We start from the raw sequence: 23550 nt of genomic DNA, 5'->3' as shown, positions 1-23550 counted from the left end.
CTACCACTCCTCACTTGAGCCCCTAATAAACCTTGTTGTTCAATCCCAGCAAGCTTTGTACTACCTGTACCCGATGCCCCAGCCAAAATGTCATTGAGGACTGTGTTTCTCTTTACTCGTCCATTCTGTATTTGATTAAAATACTACCCTGCTCCTCCTTCTCCAAAAACTTGTCTCCTGATTCTCAATCAAATGGAATCGTTCTTCCTTTGGACCCTCTGTCATAAAATGAGCAGAAATCGCTGTGTTGTGTTGTGATTTCTATTATTACCTCCAGTTCTGTGGTCTTTTGTCCCTCCCCTCCCCCACTCCCATCTCCCAGTAAATTATCATTTCCTTGGCGGTTGAGATTTTGCATCCCCTATAGTTCCAGTAGGGTCTTTCCCATGCAGTGGTAATTGTAATCGTGATGTTGTTGTTGCTAATGAAGGAGGAGGAGGAGGAGACGTTGCAGGAAAAGATGGTTAGAGAGCTCATTTGCTTCTTTAATCACCCTGGTTGAACAGCTCTAACTGTTGAAAAGTCTTTTTCCATATTCATCTGAAACCTGCCCCACTGAAATTTGCCCCCATAAATATTTATTGAGTGACTACTAGGTGCAAATTGCACCATTTTAGGCACAAATCACTCTCACTGATTCCAATACAGCCTGTATGCTCACCTTCCCATGAAGGGACCTTCTTCTCACACATAAAGGAGGAAAAATGCTGTTCCTAAGTCCACACTCTCAGCAGCTTCTCCAAGCTTCTCTCACTTCTACCCTGAGCTCTGCTTTCCAAGTCATTTCTTGAAGTATCTCTCTACACTCATTTCTGAGCTATAACATTGTAATGGGGGTGCATAGAGGGTTGCTGAGAGATTTATTGGATTTTTTATCATAATGCATAGCAAATTCCTGGGAGTCAGAGGTAGAAAGTCTTGTTTCGTTTACACAGAAAAATGTATCAGCCTCATGGTTAAATCTTAAAATATTTGAAGACCACACCCTGTATCCCATAAATCTTATTTGGAAAGATTTATTTACTTTGGAAGCAAGAAGTGGAGAGCTAGGTAAAGTTTCGTAGTTAAAATGTCAGGAGATGGGCTTAAAAGGGGTATATTTAGAAAGAAGACTCATTTATGTGGGATTGAGTAGATAAATGACAGTCCATCATTACAGCAATGGGGAAAGTGTTATGAGTCGGAGTCCCTGATGAAATCAGACTTTGGTGGTACTCTTGCATAGCTGGTGGAGAAACAGACCAAACTTTGGTCTCATAGGTTAATTGTGTGAATCTGATATTACTACAGGTAGTGGCTTGCCGTGCATGATCTATTTTGACACTGGGACCAGCCAAAGCCACTGATGTCTTCCCATCACTGACGTCTGTTACCCTCATTGTCTCTCTCACAGAACATGCAATGACCTCCCAACCAGGGTCCTTATATCCAACTGCTCTTCTCACCAAACCGTCCCATCTGACCCAGTGAGGCTAATCTTGCTAAAATGCAGTTCTAATCATGTTCCTGGCCCAGCTATTCTGTTTCTTAAATCGTCAACCTTAAACTTCAATGTCCCCTCCCACCTTGTCCCTGGAGGTGACCCTAAGCTCCAGATAGGGTTGACCACCCCTAATTTTATCTGTTATTTCTAATATAGATTTCAGTCCTAGTACCTATAACATTTTATTTCTTTACATCTCTCTCTTACTTCTAAGAGTGTAATTTTGCATTTGTATTCCCAACATGTACCGCAGTGCCTAGCATCCAATGAATGCCTAATACCTTGTCTTAGGAACGAATATAGGAGAAAATCTAGTCTCCCTGGTATAGCACTATAAGCATTCCATAATCTTGGCTTGCCCTGTCTGTTCAGTATGCCTGCTAATGGCTGCTGTTCCTTTGCAAAATACAAAGCAAACCTTTCCCTTAACAAGGCTTGAAATCTTCCCACTCTGATGGGGAAATTCTCTGTCCAGTCTGTTGCTTTCAGCTGGATGGCTCTTCTTAATTTCTCTGCTTGTTGAAACACTATTTATTTTCCAAGAGACGGTCCAGATGTCCCTTCTTTATGAAGCCTCCCCACGCTCTGATTGATCTGTCACCTGGTTCATCTGTCTTTGGCAGCATTGATCAGACACTTATTTCATGACCTCATTCCCTTCCATGTTCACCACTGCCTTTTGAGTTGGCAATGGGCCAAATTGGTGCTAAGAAAATTGTGTGGAGTGGAAGTAATATGACTACATGCCTTAATACAATAAGACTCTGCTGACTTTGCTGAGCACACAGCCCTGTCCCACATGCCTAGATCTTGCTACTGAAAAGGTGCTAGAAAATGGCACTGATGTCAAAGTCTTTTCCTCTCCTAATTTTCTCTGGAGGAGTAGTGAGCTGGGCTGAAGAGCCTAGAATTTCCCAACCTGTGTCCCCACAGTGATGTATGGAGAGAGGGATTCCTCTCACCCCTCAGAGTATCTGGGCCGGGCTCAAAACACCCAAGCCCCTAGGCCTCTGGGTGTTAACCCAGTGTGCTTCATGGACACTGCGTGTGTGTCCTGTTATGAAAAAAGTTGGGAAGCACTGGCCGTACTTAGTCAAATAGGGCAAGACCATGAACATGTGGGCACACACACACTACAATGGGAAATATCTCCATTTGGATTTGGTGTCACCAAATCCTGTAGGCACAGCAGGAAAAACCAGGAGGCTGGAGTCAGGAGCTGTATTCCAAACCCGTCCGTTATGTAGATGTGACTTTGAGCAAATCATCTAAACTTTCTAGACTTCTCTTTCCTCGAGGATTTTTTTTCTTCACAGATTTTTCTTTCTTTTTAAGCCGGCTTCCATTGGGGTTAGGGAAAAGCCATGGACTAAGCGATGTCCACATTCTCTTTCAATGCCCATGTCCTTGGAATCTTTGAAAACCTGTTTCTTATCAGTGTTGAAAGTAAAATAAATAACCTTTAGGCCACAACTATTTCATTCTTAGAACAGATTGTTTTTCTGGTCTGGTCACTTGATCGTTTGGTTTTCTGAGAATGTAGAGCCTCTGGGTGAGGTAAAAGCTTTCATGATATGGGTGTTAAATCTATCCAGGTGAAGGCAAAAGCTATGGCCCCTCCTGGAAAAGGAATGTGAACATCTTTGGGGGGGGCATCAAATACCATAGATATCATTTTCAGGTGGCTTCATTCTCCCCCTCCCAATTAAATATGACATGACTGTGAACTAACTTTAGAAAACTACAATCCGTAGGTTTGTGTTAATCATTTATTACTTCAACTGCTTATAGTAACCATACCACTGTTTGCCCTAAAACAGTCCAGGTTAGATGACTTTTTGTGCATCAGGTGATCTCTACTAATTATTTTCCACACTCCATTTCACTCTGCATACTGAGTGCCTACTGCACCTTCTCTCTGCCAGCAGTCTGCCCCTTCCGGGCTGGGTTGGTATAGATTCACAGGTGACTCAGCTCATTCAGAGAACTGGGTCAAAACAATGTCCTGAAATCTCTGTTTCTGAACCTGATCAAATGAAGGCGGTTAGTAGTAAACAAAGGATGGTGGACTCTGGATGAATCGCAGAATTTGAAATCAAACCCCCTAGCCGAGAGCCCTGATTCCATGTTGGATATGAATTTTTAGAAGACTCTGAATTCACGCTTTCTTCTCTGTGTTTGTGTAACTGTGGCTTATAAAAGTTTGATTTTTCACATCAGGAATTTTGTCGTTGGTGTGGCCCCTCACCACATCTTGACAACAGAAGCCTCTTGCTGTGTCTGAAACCCGCCCTTGAGGCAAGAATTCACTTGGTGAATGAACACACCTTTGAGGTGCAAGGCATCTCCTTCACCATTCACAGGCACGATTTATTCACTTGTTTCCACACACTGGCTTCTGTCTTCATCCACGGAGCTAGAAAACAGGGTCTTGTTTATATAAAGGTGTTGTAAAATGAATCGATCCCCACAAGGCCCCTTGGCCACAGGAAGGACTCCCAGACATGCTCTGCACTGTATAAACACACACTTTTCATCTATCCCTGGCACACTTTCTCCATTTATAACCTGTGGATTCCCTTCTCTGATTCTGACCTAGTAATGCTTCCTTCTTTACTTTAAAGTGTGAATGGGTTTCTGGGATCTTCTTTCTATAAATGCTTTACCATGCCAGAGCATGGTAAGATCTTGTTTCAATACAGCCTTGTCTAAAGCCCTCGCTGACCCCATCCCCCTACTGTGGAAATAAGTTCTTCCTCATCTCCTGTGACATTTCTCTGTAACCTTTCTTCTTGCATTTATCACTTCTTAAAGTGATCAAAGATCTTCATCTCCCCACCAGGGCTGGGACTGTGTAAGACAAGGGACTTGTGTCAGATGTCAAATTTAGGGGAAGGAGCCAAACCCCAGTGAAAGTAAATCATGTTGTTAATGTGACATTAAAAAATAATAATAATAATTAGTGAAAAAAATCCATGATTTTTCCATTAACAAAATATCAACATTTTCAAGAAAGACGGGATCAGTATTTTTGCTTTTATTCGCCCTTTTCCTTTCAGATTTTTTTCTTTTGCCGGAGGGTCTGTTATGGCCAAGCACTGTTCATTGATTCGGTGGTTATTGGAAATTTTGATATTTTGTTCATCATAGATTTTTGCATTCATTTTGAGTTTTTAAAATATATTGCATTAAGGTGTTATTTGTCTTGATTCCTACGTTTTTGGCATCCCCTTAAATGTTGTGCTTCTGGCCACTGCCTCCCTTGCCTGACCCTGACCCTGGCTCTGATCACCATAGCAACCGGCACAGGCCTTTGCCCTCCGATACACACTCAATTAATATTTCATGAACGAACGAATGAATGAATGAATGAATGAATGAATACTAGCAGAGATATCTTAGATGCTCTTTTCTTTTCTTTTTCCTGAAGGTAAAATGACACCTGACCCACAATTTAGTATCTACCATGACATCTACGTGGGGAAATTATAGTGGCCTCGAGTGACTGTCTGTAGTAGCTGTCAGCTTTGCTCCTGCTAATTAAAATCATTGATCCTGGACCCCTTTCACTGTCACAGAGCACCTCTTCCAGTCTTGCTTTATTTCATAAATATAAGTGCTTCTCAAGAAGCTAAATAGTCACAGGGCTACCAAATTATCTTTCACCTTCTTCTAGTGAACTGCGAGCCACTGACAATAAGAATTACTTCTTTGGAAGTCCAGAATATTGGGAGCAGAGGTTCTGTAGATGGGTGCAGTGAAGGAGTCTCAATGCCTCCAGGAGGAGGAAGATGGCAGAGGGCTGGAAGACCAAACGTCAGGGAGTCTGCTCCTCCGACGATACTACCCAGTACGCAGTGGCCCAGAAAGTGAGTTTTTGCTTCATTACAATATCACAGACACATAGGAGAGGTTCCCCTTTCTGGGGGGAGAAAGACACAGATCATGTAGGTGTTGAGTCTGAGTCTCACGTAGGCCTCGAAGAGTATGGTTGACTCCTCACTGTATTCATCAACATTGATCTTTAAAAGACAAAATGATTATTCACAAATCTTCTCACAAAATCATCTCTAGGAAGTTGAGCCTGTCATAACAAAATTATTTCTATGTCCTGGTAGACCGCCCATGAAAATAATGTTTTTGATTTAGTTACAGGAATTCTATTCGGCAAACAGTGCTGTTAAAGTGTTTTCCCTGGGTTCTGTCCACACAATAGTCGCTGTCCCTGGGAGGGTGGATTTTATTCTGTAATAGTTACGATGATTTACACTTTTGTCCAGTTATCAAATGATCGTTGACCTCTATTATCCTCACTCCTCTAACCCTATGCAGTCCAACTATAAAAACATTAAATTAACTAAAAAAAAAAAAAAAAGAAAAAAGAATAACCTATCCACCCCCCCATCCCCAATCCAGGAAGAAAGAAAGAAATCCAGAAATAAGAAAATGATTCTTAGAGAATGCTTTTTTTGTTTCCCTGGACATCTTCAAATCATTTATTTTTCCACTTCGTTTTTTGGCTGTTCCATGTGGAGTGCCTGGAACTTCACTTCTGCTATACCTCTGGAAGTTTGGGGATCTGAGACCCGGCGATGTGTTCCCTTTAACAACGCATCTTACTGGAAGAGTGTTCAGACACTTCCCGGAGTATGGAGTGAGCGTCACGCTGGGGCTCAAGTTCACGTTTCCTGAGGGCCTCGTGTGTGGCAGCCACCATGCTTAGCAGCTTTCCCAGGTTGATTTATCTGATACTTTGAAGAGTCTAGAGGGAGAACAGGTACGGCCAGGCTCATGCTAAAGAAATAAAAACCAAGGCTGTAGCAGGTCATTATGTGCCCAAGGCTGCAAGACTAGTGAGTGAGGGGCGAGACTGAGGCTTGGCCCAGGTCCCCTGCTTGTCATATTACATACAATTGCCTGGTTATTGTCACAGAAGGGAAACACCACACTGCTTCTTCTCTAAGAGATGCAGAGAATATGTTTATCCAACCCAATATGTCATGTGGTTTCCATGGGGAAAAGAAATAATCCTAAGAGGCTTCAGACATTATTTTCACCTATTTGAAGGGACAAGCACTACCTGTTCAGCTCTCTAGACCCTGTGTATACCTTCCCTGGGATTCCATATTTTATCAGAGCAACTTCTCCCTTTTCAAAAAGTCACCATAACTTCCAAAGAGGCTTACAGGTAAGAGTTTCTAGATCACCTTGGAAGACTGTTGAGGGTATATGTGGACATATGTGTGTGTGTGCTGGGGGTGAGGGAAGAATGTGTGGAACAGAAATTGAATGATGCTGAAAAATATATCCTGATTTCTCAGGATCATATTTTTTAAATGTTTTTAATGTTTATTTATTTTTGAGAGAGAGAGAGAGAGAGAGAGAGAGGAGAGAGGAAGCAGGGGAGGGGCAGAGAGAGAGGGAGACACAGAATCCAAAGTAGGTTCCAGGCTCCGAGCTGTCAGCACATATCCTGACGCGGGGTTCAAACTCACATACCGTGAGATCATGACTCGAGCCGAAGCCGGATGCTTAACCGACTGAACACCAGGACCATATTTTTAATAAACAAGCAATCAAGTATTCATGGCTACAACTATAATGGATAAAACAACTGAAGTTAAAAACAGTCTAGAAGAAGTAAGACAGAATAGCATGGCACAGTGGTCAAATGTGTTGGCTCTTCAGGTTGCTCGATGTATTCCAGTTCTGCTACTTACTGGTTATGTGACATTTAACTGTTACTTAAAAATGAACAGTGGGGCACCTGGGTGTCTCAGTCTGTTAAGCGTTTGGACTTTGGCTCAGGTCATGATCTCATGGTTCATGGGTTCCAGCCCCGCGTTGGGCTCTGTGCTGACAGCTCAGAGCCCGGAGCCTGCTTAGGATTCGGTGTTTCCCTGTCTCTCTGCCCCTCCCCTATTTGCACTCTGTCTCTGTCTCTCTCAAAAATGAATAAACATTAAAACAATGTTTTAAAAGACTGGAATTAAAAACACAGTTTAAAAAAGTAACCAACCAACCGACAAGCAAACCCTGTGTGTTCAGTGTTCCTACCTATACAATGAGCGTAATAACAGTAAGTATGCATAAGGATGTTGAGAAGAATAAATGAGAAAGTGCATATAAGATGTCTGACACTTTGTAAAAATGTGCGATTATCAAGAGGAGATATATATATATACACGTATATATATATGTAGATAGATATATAGATATATATATATATACACATATATATGTATACGTATATATATATACAACAAGGGGCTAACAAAATGCCATATATATATATATATATATATATATATATGTATATATATATATATGTATATATATATATACATATATATGTATACGTGTATAACACGTATAACAAAATGCCATATACATATATACATATATATGTATACGTGTATACCCGTATACATATATATGTATATATATATATGGCATTTTGTTAGCCCATACACGTATACATATGTATATATATATATATATATGTATATATATATGGCATTTTGTTAGCCCCTTGTTGTATATATATATATATATATATATATATATATACACAACACGTATACGTGTATATATATATATATACATATATATGTATATATATATATATATATATGGCATTTTGTTAGCCCCTTGTTGTGTATATATATATATATATACATACACGTATACATATATATGTGTATATATATATATATATATACATACACGTATACATATATATGTGTGTGTATATATATATATATATATATATGGCATTTTGTTAGCCCCTTGTTGTAGAATAATCTATTTCTCAGATTTAAGACACTGGGAAAGTGTTAATCACAGCAGAAATTGTCATCAGACTTAGAGCAGGCGATTTTATTAGTGGAAGTCAATATGACTCCAGTAACTCAGGAGCACACGGCCTACAAAGCATGGGGAAGAGGACATCCAGCCAATAAACAGTAATAATTGCAACATTGTTGGCAGCTGAGCCGCCGGAGCACCTAATCGCCTTCAACAACGAATTGGCGACTAACTGCCCAGTGGTGGCCGATCGGCACTAACCATACGAGAGGCACCAGCACAACCAGAAAACGCCCAGCAGATGCCCCTTGCAGGAAATGTAATTAAAGTGGAAAGGACTATAACAACATTCCCACTGGGCTCTTGACTCAAACTGGAGAGGCAGAGCAGTGTGTGAATTCTCCAGACCAGGAGGCTGGCGTGGAAACAGCTGACACTGTGGGCCTCCTCGGATCCTGCCGAGGGCGCTTGTAGCTCTGTCAACCCCCCAGTCACAGAGCACTTGCAGATCAGCCCAGTTCTGGGTCACGAAACAGGTGGGGAGCCGCAGAGCTCTGGGTCGTTTAAAGGAAATGAAAGATCACACACCTTCTGTAATGAAACACCCTTCTATCTCCTCATGGCCACTGATAATACAGCAAACTCTTCAGAAATAATTCAAGCAGATAAGAAATCAAGCCCCACCCTTTTATGTTCTGAGGCCTTAGCAGTGGCTCCAACTCTTGGAAGGGGAATGAAATCTATTACACATCCTCAGCCCATGAGTTTTTCCTACAAATGTATGAGACCCTAAACTTGGGAAGGTGGTAGGCAGTTCCACAGGGAGACAGTGTGATGGGTGCCCGCCCTGGAGGAGCAGCTTCGGGTTTCAGATGTGGTCTCCACGGCACTGGGCAAATTGCTTCATTCTCGGTTTTCTCGTTCAGAAAACTGAGGCATAACAGCATCTACCTCTTACGGTTCTTGTGCCTGGAACACTGTAGGCACTAAATGATTGTCAGCTATAATGCCCAGTTTTTCAAGTAGTTAACGATGGCTTCACTTACTGACAGTCTGGCGAATAAATTTTTTGAAACAAACAAACAAACAAACAAACACATACCAATAAAATGTGCATTTCTCATAACTAAACTATCTAATAGGATATATACCCAGAGTGGGATTGATGGATCATATGGTGGTTCTGCTTTTGATGTTTTGAGAAATGTCCATACTGTTTTCCGTAGTGGCTGCACCATTTTACATTCCCACCAACAGTCCCATTTTCTCCACATCCTTGCCAAAACTTGTTTTTTTTTTTTATAGTAGCCATGCAAACTAGTATAAGGTGATATATATCATTGTGGTTTGGTTTTGCTTTTTGTATATTAATTATATTTCAATAAAGTTGTTAAAAAATATCTTACATTGTCCCTTAGACATAATAGGTTGCTATTGACCCTTTGATTGCTGTGTGAAAAGATAACATGTCTCTGAGTAATTTCGACAGTCGATGTGTTGAAAGGATCACAAATATCTACCTTTGGCAAGTACTTACAGGGATCATTCTAAATACATATACCAGGGGTGCCTGGATCTCTCAATTGGTTGAACGATCGACTACAGCTCAGGTCATGATCTCATGGTTCATGAGTTCAAGCCCACATCGGGCTCTGTGCTGACAGCTCGATCCTGGAGCCTGCTTCGGATTCCGTGTCTCCCTCTCTCTCTGTTCCTCTCCCGCTCATGCTCTGTCTCTCTGTCTCTCAAAAATAAACATTAAAAAAATAAATAAATACATCTACCCACCAGGTGCTATGAATAGAGAGAGATGGGACATAGGTGGGACATAGTCCCTCCTTCATGGAACTTAAATTATGGTTAGACAGGCGGCGACAACAAAGCCTGAGAAGTGTTAGCATCAGAAATTCAGAGCGTGAGGGTGTCATGTCCTGGGAGGAGAAAGAGAAAGCTTCCCTAAATGCAGTGAAGTTTACACTGAAAACTGAAGGATTCAAGGGTTAACTACACCTGAGAAGGGGCTCCAGGTGAGTGGGAGCGTGAGGTTCCAAGATCTAGAAGGAAAAGGAGGCTGGAGCTGAGAGGAGCCGTCTCCTCCCGCCTGTAGCTACAGGAGATGGCAAGGTGGATGGTGGCCAGATTCTGGTGTAGGCTTGGAGGAACCTCAGAAGGTGAGGCTTGATCCAGAGAATGTTGGGGAAATCATTGACAGGTTTCAAGTAGGGAAGTGAAATGGTCTGATCTGAGATTAGGAAGCATCATTCTGGCTGTTCGGTGAGGCAAGAGGGAATGTGGGGATCCCGGTAGGAGGCATAAATGCCTCATCTTTGATGATTCTGGCCCAGACTTGGGCAGTTTGGAAGCAAAGTAATGGATAGATTGGAGACGAATTTATATATTTGGCTTCAAACTAAAGCTACTACCCACTCCCTGACACTGCCCAGATAGGGATGGGATATGTAGAAACCTTAACTTTTAGGCTGCCCTCTGCAAACAATACCCAGAACATATTTAGATTAGAAAAAAGAGGGGCGCCTGGGTGGCGCAGTCGGTTAAGTGTCCGACTTCAGCCAGGTCACGATCTCGCGGTCCGGGAGTTCGAGCCCCGCGTCGGGCTCTGGGCTGATGGCTCAGAGCCTGGAGCCTGCTTCCGATTCTGTGTCTTCCTCTCTCTCTGCCCCTCCCCCCTTCATGCTCTGTCTCTCTCTGTCCCAAAAAATAAATAAACGTTAAAAAAAAAAAATAAAAAAAAAAAAAGAAAGAAAGAAGAAGGGAACTGATATCCAAAGTGGAGCTAGGGGGTTGCCCATGCCAATTATCTGATAATCTGCTTGACCCATTGCTTCAGCTAACGAAGGGCTGTTTGCCCTCCTTCCACCCCAATTATGCTTATCATCATGCTTACCATCGCAGGGCCCCAGAGAAGCCAGAGAGAACTCAACACCAGTCCCTCTAGCCAAACAATCAGCAAACGAAGATAACTTTAAAGAGTGTCAAGCCCAACTTTATGACTCCCTCATAGGCACCAAGGGCATTGTCTCAAGAGCCTAAGCCACCAGACAGGATAACCCAGGACTGCTTGTCGGTTGACCTGCTGAGACCAACTATGACTCATCTGTTTACTGCAGAACGGAGGTAACCTGGGATGCAAAGGTTGACAGCCACCTCCCGGGAGACCGTCGGACCTGGAAATCAGGGCCCTGGGTTTCAACCGGAAATGTTTACACTGGCACAGACCTAAGATGGATGGAGGGCCACGTCACGGAGAGCTGAGTGAGCACATGCACACATTTTAAGGGACCGGGGTCTTCACAGCTGACTGGCTGGTCACTCTCACCGCTGCGCTGAGCAGCCTGGAGGCTAGCGGTCATCACTTACATGTGCTCTGCTACTTACACTTGGATTTATAACCACACTTTCCCACGACCGCATTTTCTTTCTTGGCAGAAGATTAAGGGCAGCAATAATAAACACGTAATAATAGTGATATTGGTCTCATTTATTAATGGCATATTATATCTGGGGGGCATTATGTCTTTCAGGTGATAGACATTACCTCTATTCCGCCATCACAGCCTGGTGCACCGATGAATCACCTGGGGACCTTTGAAATACTAACGCCTGGGCCCACCCTCCAAGGGCTCTGATTTAATTGATCTGGGTGGAGCCCAGGCATGGGCATTTTAAGGCCCCCGGGGGGGAATTCTGGTGTGCAGCCAGGGTTGAGAACCACAGCTTTAATCATCATGGCAAACTGCAATGTAGGGATTTGCAGCTTTATTTTAGAGATGAGGAAAAAAAAAAAAAAAAAAATAGAGCCCAGAAAGAACAAGTAATTTGCCCAAGTGCAAGAGGAGGAACTTCAACCTTGAGTCTTTCTGGCCACCAACCCTTCCTCTGAAGTATTGCTTCGCACACGGTTTAGGGAATCCTTGGGTGAAGAGTAAGCAGGGAGGGCACACAGAGGAGAAAGGGCAGCCACGGGCTCCCCGTGGGTACCTAGGAACTCTGGGAGGCTCCACCCCACCCTGAGCCAGCCATGCCGCCCATAGGGTGCAGATCCGTAAAGGAGAGGAGCCGAGTGGGCAAACGACCCACCTTCCTGGCTGCAGCAGCCCTGGCCTCCCTCCAAGCCCCAGGGGATGGCACAGAGGAGACACTTGGCAGAAAGTTGAACAGGGCATGGCCGGGCTGGGCCGGGCAGCCCCATGCACTCATTTACCCTTCGCCTTGTCATACTGCTGCAGGGAGATGACCTTCCTTCCTCAGCCTCTGCCTTCCCATCCTGTGCCGTGTCTGCTCAGGGCCGTGCCAGCTTCCCCAGCCACCTCTACGTCGTACTTCTGAAACCTGCTATTCACTCACGTAGGTCATGCAGATACGCACGCTACTACTGCATGGAAAGGAGGCATCTTCTCGCTCTTATCTCCCAGCCGTGAGCACCCTTAGCCATAACTGCCTGAAACAAATATAATCGAGTGCGAGTGTGAAGCCGCACCTTTCTTCCTCCCTGCTGGGAGACGTGGACTAGGCTCTCCGCCCACAGCCTCCTAGAATGAAGCCTGGACACAAAGCAAGGAGCTCAGCTCCTCTGTACCCACCTACTCCCTAGATCAAGGTGGCTCTCCCAAGCTATTTCTGATATCGTTGCTGGGAGTGGCTGAGAAAGGATCACACTCTGAGGGATAAAAGAAGGAGGGAAGAAGTTTCTGGAATCTGAGGTGGGCAGTGTCTGTGCCTCTGTGTTCTTCAGGTCGGAACTCCACTTTCATACTCTGCACAAAGGCTTGGGCTAGCCAGCTTCATTCATGTGTTTACTCAACAGTTATTAAGGGTTTGTTATACGGGGAATTTGAGAGGAGGAAGACGCATCCCTGACCTTAAGCAGCTCACGGTTTCAGCAGGGATGAAGTCACATAGACAGCAACATAATGGCAGGGGGAAGCAGTGGAGTGGCTGGGACATGGGGAGAGGCCCTGGGCCCAGTCAGAGAGGGGGCCAGGGCCCGGGGCGGAGCAATCCCTCTCTGGAGACTTACTGCATGTCAGAAAGGGAGAGATGGTTTTCTAAGTGAAGCGGGCAGCTTCACCAGGGGAGCAGAGATTCTGTCCCTCGCTTCAATAAAGGACATTCCCTTGTTGGAAAGTCACAGTTGACTTAGCTGCAGGAGCAGAGCTCTTCCCTCTCTAGGTTGCAGAGTTTTGGACTCCCTTCTCTATGTTCAGGTCGAAGGACTGAGTCTAAAGCGCCACTGAATTCCTCACTCAGGTTTTTTCTCAACAGACACATGCAATTCTGAAGGCCTGCCGGCCGCACCAAAGAGCTTCTCCCAAGAAGTCCTGGGCCGGGTAGAGGCAGCTGCGAAAGGGGAGGAGCGTTCTGTTTTGGACCAAAAAACACGACTCAGATGAGGCTGACGATACCCAAAGTACAGAGACTGCATAGAGGAGTCACTGTCCCTCTATCATGTGTCATTAAATGTCATAACAGGGCAGACAAAAAGATGCATGGAGGGACCTGTACCCGGCCCTGCCACATAGGCTCCCAGATGGTCTACTGCAGGTCTCTGAGCTTCACGGTTTTCGTACATAACACAGGGCTTGAGGGCATCCCCACATCCCCTGTGGTGGTGAGAATTAGGTGGGATGATAGCGGGAGGGGCCTGGGGCTTGGCACAGAGGGGATCTCAACACATGCCTGGTGTGACCCTCTTCCTTCCAGCCTACTCACCAGAGAGCCCCCCAAGTCGTTAATAACCCAACCCCTCCCCTCAGAAATGTTGGTCTTTTCCCAAAAGTGATGATTCCAGTTTGATCATTTTCTGCCTCCTGATACACCCCAACATGCTCCTCCCCAGGCTCCTCGGTGGGGTGCTTCTTGACACGCCTTTGTTGGGTCCCTGCGCACCGAGTGCAGGGAAGGAGGGGCGAGCTGTGGTTCCAGGAGCAGGGGTGAAGCCTGTGGGCCTCCCAGCTCCATTTCTGTCTCCTCCTTGCCTGACAGAGCCATAGCCGATGCTCTCACGAGGTCACTTGATTTCCCCACCGCCATGACCTTCGCTTGGCCCGTTTTGGAACAATGCGCGCCCCCACGTTAACAAGCGTTTGTTTCTTCCTGCCTGCGCTGAGCCTGTCTACCTTTGAAGAGGAATCACAAGAGTTGTCACTGTTATGCTCCTTACCCTCTGAATGGAACGGCTCCAGCTCTGATGTTACCTCATTTATAATTATCTTAGGGATCTCTCCTGGATGGTGGTGGCAGAGGAGGATTTCTAATTCACTCCCTTACAATGTTTTGCAAATAAGCTCCCAGAACCAGGTCCATTTTATTGTCTTCTATTTTAAATAGATTTTTTTAGTGCTCATCCAATGAAAAGCCTATTTAAACACCTGTACTCTGTCCTATAATGGTGATGGGGGAAAAAAATCCAAAAGAAGTGGAGGCCACAGAAATCTTTTAGACGGCAGTGCTTGGACAGAAATCCTTTCCTTTCCGTTCCCACCGTCGCCCTTGCGGTGAGGCCGTATCAGCTCGTACGGGACCTTAGCAAGAGCTTCATGCTGGTTTCCCAGCCTCCGGGCTGTTTCCCTCACAGTCTGTGTTGCTCCCGCCAGTATCTCAGGCATCACGAGATATGTCAGCTCCGAGTTTCCCAATAGCTTTTCAGTGATTGCAGGATAAATTCCATCCTTCTCACCCAGACATTCGAGGTGCTTTACTATCTGGGTCCTCCTGACCTTCCAGGGCCCCCACTGCTATCAAATGGGTCTACTTCTTATCCCACGATAGCCCTGCCATTGCTTCATTTTGTGCCCGAGTTATCGATCCTTCTATATCCCCCCCGTTCAGAAATCCTTCCTCTCCTCGGTGGGGGCAAATCCTACCCATGTCCTCTGACTCCTGAGCTGAAAGCACAGTCCCCGCCCCGAGATATGCATGGGGTTATCACTTTGCACTCTGCTTCCCTTTGCCCAATATGGGTGTCCCTTGTCCCTGCTCTTCCTTTCCCTTCAGCTCCTTCAGAGTCCGCTTTCTTCGCAAACCCAGAAAGGACTTGATGTCTCGGAGGTATTGCTGTCTGCTGCACCCTGTGTCCAGGCACATTTTTACGTGGTTTCATAGTCTTGTCTCTCACACTATGCACCTACCCCCCCGACACAAGTGGGCAGGTAAGGAGAGCAGGAGTCCTGGTGTTTACAGCATAGCTACCGTGTGTTGCACACGGGCACATTTAGATACATCCAAATTTACCTACAAATTTGTCTGGAAGTGTTTTGTGCCACACTTTCCAATGAGTGAACTGAAGTTCAGAGGGACTTAATGACCTTCTCAAAGACAGTTTGATGCTGGATATGGAACCAAAGAGAGAAAAAAATTTTGTGGCATGGAGCTTGTTAGGCCAGGCTTCACAAATGTGGTAGGATCTGAGCCAGATCCTGGTCTGGTGGGCAGGGTGCAAGAACACTGTGAGTGTGAACAGCATCACAAAGATTTCAGAGTCAACGTGACAATGTGATCATTCACGGCTTCTAGAGATTGTACCCAATCTCCCTTAAGAATGAAGTATTCAAGTTAATTGCCTGGTTTTGAGCATGCAAACACTGAAATTGTGCCAGAAGGGCCAAAGTTCAGGGGTAAGTGAACTTTACTGCAGCATGGTAAGAACAGAATAAATGCTGACAAAGAAGCAGAGATTTTTAAATTTTCACTGCAGGTCAAAAGAGGGCTCCTAACACAAGATGGCTGAAATTGAGCAAACACACAGTCCCAGATGGTTTCAGACAGCGGGATAAAAATGAATGAGCCAATATGGGTTCATCAAAGATAACAAATGTACCACTCTGTGTGAGTGTGTGTGTGTGTGTGTGTGTGTGTGTGTGTGTGGGAGGGAGGGGTACTAGGAACTCTGTGTTTTCTGTTCAGTTTTGCGTGGACCTAAAACTACTCTTAAATAAAGTCTACTGTAAAAAGAAGTAAAATGAAACAACTTGAAAAAATTATTTTAAATGAATGAGAGCAGGTCCCAACACCGTCCCCTGAGGAATGAGGGGAGGGGAGTATGTGACATCTCTTGGTATACTGGAGCACAGACACCCTGCCCAGCTGTGGTGAGTGCCATCATTTTTTCCCCCCTAGGTCACTTGCTAATGAAATGCTTATGAGCATCTACTGTCTCAAAAAGCAACATATGGAATATGGAGAAGGAGGAAAAGGAAAAGAAGAGAAGGAATTGAAGGATGCTTTAACGGCTTGCATATTAAAAAATAAAAAGCTGGCTGCATGGACAGGTTGCAAAAACCATAATGATCTAAGTGCCGGGGAAGAGAGGCTTTACAGAACAGCCAATATATAGTAACATTGGGAAGTGGCTCGCTTGTCTAATTTTCCTTTATCTCTTCTCTAAAATGTGAATAACGATACCTGCCTCCCATGCTTATGATGAGGATTAAATGACAACGCATATAAAATCCTTAGCCCCAAAGTCTGCACTCATTCATTAAAAATAGTTTTTGAGTTGCTGATTATGAGCTAGATACCAAGTTGGACAAAACAGATGTGATGCCTCCTGGCTCACAACGGGGCTGGGGGGGGGGGGGGGGAGCCAAATGTTAAACAAGGAAACATAAAGATACTTAGTTACAAATTGGGAGGTGTTCTACAAAGAAAAAACTCAGAGCCTGTGAGAAAATAGCAGGGCCTCCAAGCCCATGGTCAGTAAATAGCAGTCATTTCAAGACAGACCTTTCTTTGCAACTGTGACAGATTAGTTTCTATCAGACTAAAACCTTTCACAAGGAATAATAGGGAAGACTTGGATTAAAAAAATAAATAAAAGAAGAAATGTGTTTGAAGGAACACAAGGGTTGCCAAGGCTTCAAGGGTGTTAGTTAGTTAGTAGAGAAGATACTAGAACAAAGGTAAATGGGAAGAGGTCAGATTAACATGCAGCTCTACTTTCTCCTGGAAGCTTCGGCAAGATCCTAAGTGGCTATGGAGAATTTTCAGCAATCTCATGGGACAAAATTGGAGTTCATGGCCGGCTAAGGAGGAGGGGAACTGAGAAACACCCAGCTTTCAGTTGGGAGATGTAAAAGGCAACAGTCTTGGGAGTAAAGGCAAAGTAGATACAGACCAGCTCTCACCAAAAAAAAGCAGCTTCAGCTGAGGTTGAATTAAGGTGATTTGTGTAGCTTAATCACCGAGAGATTGTCCCCTATGAAGAAAGATAACTTTATCCAGAACCTCAAGTCACCCCTATAATTTTTCATACCATAATGTCCAATATTTGGAATAAAAAAAATGGGGCAATATAATGACCAAAAAAAAAAAAAAAAAAAAAAAAACCATTAAAAGATGGTAGAAACAGACTTCTAGAGTATTCAGATATTATATGGACACGGAAGTTATCAGACACACATTTTAAATACTATGTTAAATTTATTAAAGAGAAACGACAGCAAGATGGAGAATTTCAACAGGTTACTATAAATTTATATGTGAATCTAAAAAAGAATAAGAAGGGGGGGTGCCTGGGCAGCTCGGTTGGTTAAGCATCTGACTTTGGCTCAGGTCATGATCTCATGGTTCACGAGTTCGTGCCCCACGTCAGGTTCTGTGCTGACAGCTCAGAGCCTGGAGCCTACTTCAGATTCTGTGTCTTCCTTTCTCTCTTCCCCTCCCCCACTTGTGTGTGCTCTCTCGCTCTCTCTCTCTGTCTCTCTTTCTCTCCTTCTCTCTCTCAAAAATAAATAAAAAACAAGAAGGGATTAAATTAAAAGTTAAAGGAATCAAATTAAAAAATACGAAGGAAATTCTAGAACTGAAAAAAGAGAATAAATAAAATTGAAATTTAATAAGTGAACTAGGAGCACACTGAACATAGCTGAAGAGAGAAATGAAGAACCAGACTGTAGGTCAGTAGATAATATCCATACTGAACCACGAAAAGAAGGGATGCAAAAAATAGAGCAAAAGAAGGAAAGAGATATATGGGATATTGTAAATTATTATATATAAATGTAGAATGGTAGTGCCAGAAAGAGGAGAAAAAGAATGGGTAGTAGCAATATTTGAAGAGATTTTTCCAAAACTGAAGGGAGGCATTATGCCACATACACAAGAAACCCTATGAATTCCATGATGGACAGACACAGGTAAACTACGGTAAGGTACACCACAATGAAGCTATTGCAAACCTAAGACGAAGATAATGTTAAAAGCAGTTAGAGGAAGAAAGACACATGGTCTTCAAAAAGAATAAGACTTGGGGCGCCTGGGTGGCTCGGTCGGTTAAGCGTCCGACTTCAGCTCAGGTCATGATCTCGCAGTCCGTGAGTTCAAGCCCCGCGTTGGGCTCTGTGCTGACAGCTCAGAGCCTGGAGCCTGTTTCAGATTCTGTGTCTCCCTCTTTCTCTGCCCCTCCCCTGTTCATGCTGTCTCTCTCTGTCTCAAAAATAAATAAATGTTAAAAAAAAAAAAAAAGAACAAGACTTAATGCTGAATTCTTAAGAAAAATTATGGAAGCCAAAGACATTGGTATACTGTTCTAAGGTGCAAAATACTCCTTCTAAACTAGGATTATAAAAATTGTCCTTCAAGAGAAACATAGTACAAATAAAAATTGCCTTTCAATATCGAATATAAAATTTACTAACTTTCAATTTATTTTTACTTTTATCTTGTTATTATGAAATAAAACACAGATACAGAAACCACCCAAATCAAGTATATAGTTTAATACATGATTTTAAGCCTAACAGCTTTGTAATCACTGTAAAGAAATAGAACTTGACTGGCCACTCAGAAACCTCTCCTTGTGTGCTATCCTAATCACAATGCACTGCTTTCCCTCAGAGCAGTCCTTACCCTTTAATACTTTTATTGTAATCTCTTCCTTGTATTCATACTTTGATTATCCACATATGCATCCCTAGACACTATAGTGCAGTCTTGCCCACTTAAAAAAAAGAAAAAAAAATTGACATGTCCTGGAAGTCTCTTTTATCTCCTGGAGCTCCTTCTATTTTTCTTCTCCTAGACTCTATCTTGAAGATCCTGGCCTGTTTGACCCATAGAATTTCCCAAAGTCTAGATTTTGTTAACGTTGTGGTACAGTTCAACAAGTCCCTTTCTTCTCTGTTTCTTGCAAATTTTTAGCTAGATCCAGAGCCTTGAACACTATATTTTTCTGGAAGAATTCATCACCGATACTTGCATTAAAGGAAAAACACAAAGAAGGTCTTCAGCAGAAAAAAAGTGAAGCTAAATGACAAATATATATATATATATGTATATATATATACACACATATATATATACACATACATATATATATATATATACACACACACATACATATATGAAAGAAAAGGGAAAAGGTACATATGTAGGCAAATCTAAATAAATATTGACTATATGAAAACAATACTAATAACATGGGGTTTTAAATATATGTAGAATTAAAATAAATGGTGATGATAGCATAATATTCAGAAGGAAGGTAAGTAAAGTCAAAGTGTTTATAAATGTCCTTTCACTGTACAGGAATTGATAAAAATATACTGTTATGTATTATACTTCAATAAAGTTAAGATTCATATTGAATCTCTAAAGTAGCCTCTGAAAGAATGCCAAAAGATTTTGTAACTGCCAACATGTGAAAAACTGGAGTAGTAAAACCTACGTGATTAACCCAAAAGAAGGTAAGGGGGGGGGGAAAGGAACATAGAATAAATGGGATAAATTGGGGGGAAAAACAAACAGTAAGATGGTAAATTTAAACCCAAGTATTCCAGCAATTATATTTGTTTAAATATAATTAACAATTATAAACAATTTTTAAAATGTATATTGTCAGACTGCATTAAAAATAACAAGACGCAATAATATAATACTTATAAGAGAAGCACCTTAAATAAATTTTAAAAACCCAGAAATAATAAAAGTAAGGAATAAGGAAAGACACACCTTACAAATCCTAACCAAAAGGAAGCTGGCATTGGCATATTAGTATCAAACAAAGTAAATTGTAAGGCAGAAAGGGGCCATGGAAAACTAACAAAAGGATTAATCCTCTAGAATGATAGACTAGTCTTAAGTTTGTAGTGTTTAATAATATAGGTTCAGAATAATAAACTCAAAATGGACAAAGGACCTGAATGTGAGACAGGAAACCATCAAAACCCTAGAGGGAAAGCAGGAAAAAAACCTCTCTGACCTCAGCCGCAGCAATTTCTTACTTGACACATCTCCAACAGCAAGGGAATTAAAAGAAAAAATGAACCATTGGGACCTCATGAAGATAAAAAGCTTCTGCACTGCAAAGGAAACAATCAACAAAACTAAAAGGCAACCAACGGAATGGGAAAAGATATTTGCAATGACATATTAGACAAAGGGCTAGTATCCAAAATCTATAAAGAACTCACCAAACTCCACACCTGAAAAACAAATGATCCAGTGAAGAAATGGGCAGAAAACATGAATAGACACTTCTCTAAAGAAGATATCCAGATGGCCAACAGTCACATGAAAAGATGCTCAACATCACTCCTCATCAGGGAAATACAAATCAAAACCACACTGAGATACCACCTCACGCCAGTCAGAGTGGCTAAAATGAACAAATCAGGAGACTATAGATGCTGGAGAGGATGTGGAGAAACAGGAACCCTTTTGCACTGCTGGTGGGAATGCAAACTGATGTAGTCACTCTGGAAAACAGAGTGGAGGTTCCTCAAAAAATTAAAAATAGATCTACCCTATGACCCAGCAATAGCACTGCTAGGAATTTACCCAAGGGATAGAAGACTGCTGATGCATAAGGGCACTTGTACCCCAATGTTTATAGCAGCACTTTCAACAATAGCCAAATTATGGAAAGAGCCTAAATGTCCATCAACTGATGAATGGATAAAGAAATTGTGGTTTATATACACAATGGAATACTACTTGGCAATGAGAAAGAATGAAATATGGCCTTTTGTAGCAATGTGGATGGAACTGGATAGTGTTATGCTAAGTGAAATAAGTCATACAGAGAAAGACAGATACCATATGTTTTCACTCTTATATGGATCCTGAGAAACTTAACAGAAGACCATGAGGGAGGGGAAGGAAAAAAAAAAAAAAGAGATGGAGGGAGCCAAACCATAAGAGACTCTTAAAAACTGAGAATAAACTGAGGGTTGATGGGGGGTGGGAGTGAGGGGAGGGTGGGTGATGGGCATTGAGGAGGGCACCTGTTGGGATGAGCACTGGGTGTTGTATGGAAACCAATCTGACAATTAAAAAAAAATGTTAATAATAAATAAATAAATAAATAAATAAATAAATAAATAAAATATATAAATAAAAAATGATAGAATTAAAGGAGAAATAAGCAAACCCACAACAAGTTAGAAACTTTTAAGCACATTTCTCACTGAACCTGATAGAACAAAAAATACAATAGTGAGAAAAATCCCTGCCATATTGAACTCGCATTAGGGTACAGGACACAAACAGTAATCAAACAGGCACACAAATGAATGTAAAATTGCACATTGGCTGAGTTCTCTGCAGGAAAGGAAGACATTCTGTATCAATGAACATGACTTGAACTGAGGGAATCAAAAAGGCTTTTCTAAAAAAGTGACCCTTGATTTCAGATCTAAAAGATGTGTGTTAATCAGGTGAGTAGAAAGGGAAGTCTGAAGCAAAGAGCTGACACAGCAGGCATCGTGGCACCTGCAGAGATCCCCCAGTAGGAGGGAGCATGTCAGTTTGAGAAGGTGGAAGGAGGCCCGAGTGACTGAAACACGGTATATGAAGGAAAGTAGCCCCAAATCAAGCTGGAGAGGTTAATAGAGCCAGAACACTGAGAACGTTGCAGGCCATGTTATGGATCTTGGCCTTCAGAGAGTAATGGGAAAGCAATCAAGATTGCTAAAGCAGGCTTATATTGTCATTGGATTCAGGTTTGGAAAAGACTATTCTAGCTGTGGCATGAGAATTGATTGTGGAAGGTCAGAGTCAACAGAGGAGGCCAAACAACTCAGCATTCCTCAGATGACCAATGATGGTGGAGACAGTGGAGGTGGAGAGGAGTCAGATTCAAGAGACACTTGAGAGGTAAAAAGCAACAGAACTTAGTGAAGGATTCTGCATGGTGCCTGGGAGCAAGGGAGACATCAAGAATGTCTTCTCAGGTTCTTGCTTGTACAAATGGGTCCAACAGCGATGCAATTCTCAAGATAAGAATCAGGGAGAGCCAGATTTTGGAGTGCAAGCCACAAATTCAGCGTTGAGTGTGTGGAGGTTGAGGGTTGTTTCTGTTAGAGATTGTTCTGTAGAACGTCTCCTCTAGGCTCTTAATTGAGTTTTCTGTGTGGTGTTTGGTTTGTTTTATTTGCTTGTCTTACCCCCTGCAGTCTAACATTTCAAAAATGGAATAGCCAAGTCCTAACTGTGGAAATTTATCATGTCACTGCATCAAAATATTGACGTTTGCCTAATTTGAACCTTCCCGGGGAGTAATGCAAATAAGAGAGAAGATGGAAAATTTCTTGTGATCCCCAGGAGTGCCTGCAGGATGCTGGGCACTAGAGTCCAAATGTGTCAGAGAACTTTCCTGGCTCTGGTTGTCGAAGGCCATTTAATGTGGCAGGATCACTTTTCTTTAAGATGCTGCACAAGGATGAGCAAGCCAAGTTTAGGAGAATTGGCTCTCAACACACGGGGCAATTTCAGAGAAACATTAATGAGCTCTCCCTTCATTGAAAATTAAATCTGTCAAGGATATGAATCAGGTGTCATGTGAAAGAGAGCCCAATCAACTCTTTCAAAGCAATTTCCTGTTAGAACTCCAGGATAGAAGATGCCATTTCCCTCACTCCAAGGTGGTTGAGATCCTGTTGGCAAGTTGCTTTGAAATTCTTTCCATGAGAAAGAACAAAGTGAAGAAGACAGCCTGTACAGTTAGTTACCATCCAGAAAAATGAAATATATATTCATGGCTATTTCTCTCTCTCTCTCTCTCTCTCTGTCTCGGCATTGACCAGCAACCTTATGAGAGTATATCAAGCCCTTTTTAAACACATTTTTAAAACACATTTTTCCCCCTCCTTCTTCCCCGTCCTTTAATTCTTTTGAGGCTTAACTTAAAAGAAGAAATGGAATTTCTATCTTTTAAGAAGTTTGGTTATGGTATCTGATTGGAATAAGTTTCATAGATTATATGAGGTTTAAGTTGTGTATTCTTCTTTATGACAGCTTGAGTT

The 23550-nt window shown here is 42.6% G+C and overlaps 1 long non-coding RNA gene across 3 annotated transcripts in view; it reads left to right on the top strand.

Moving 5' to 3' along the window:
* The window catches only part of LOC147584754 (uncharacterized), a 29063-nt gene extending 17286 nt beyond the window's left edge, over positions 1–11777 (top strand). The window contains exon 3 of one of the 3 annotated variants that reach the window (XR_015253002.1): positions 11313–11777. This is a non-coding gene — a long non-coding RNA (uncharacterized LOC147584754). Of the gene's footprint in view, positions 1–11203 lie in introns of all 3 variants that reach the window. The other 2 variants (XR_015252998.1, XR_015252999.1) reach the window with 2 other exon arrangements.
* Positions 11778–23550: the final 11773 nt, after the last annotated feature.

This window comes from Puma concolor, chromosome A1 (genome assembly GCF_028749965.1).
Source record: "Puma concolor isolate L17-30 chromosome A1, mPumCon1.1.hap2, whole genome shotgun sequence".
Classification (NCBI taxonomy): domain Eukaryota; kingdom Metazoa; phylum Chordata; class Mammalia; order Carnivora; family Felidae; genus Puma; species Puma concolor.
This window is presented reverse-complemented; position numbering and strand designations above follow the sequence as displayed.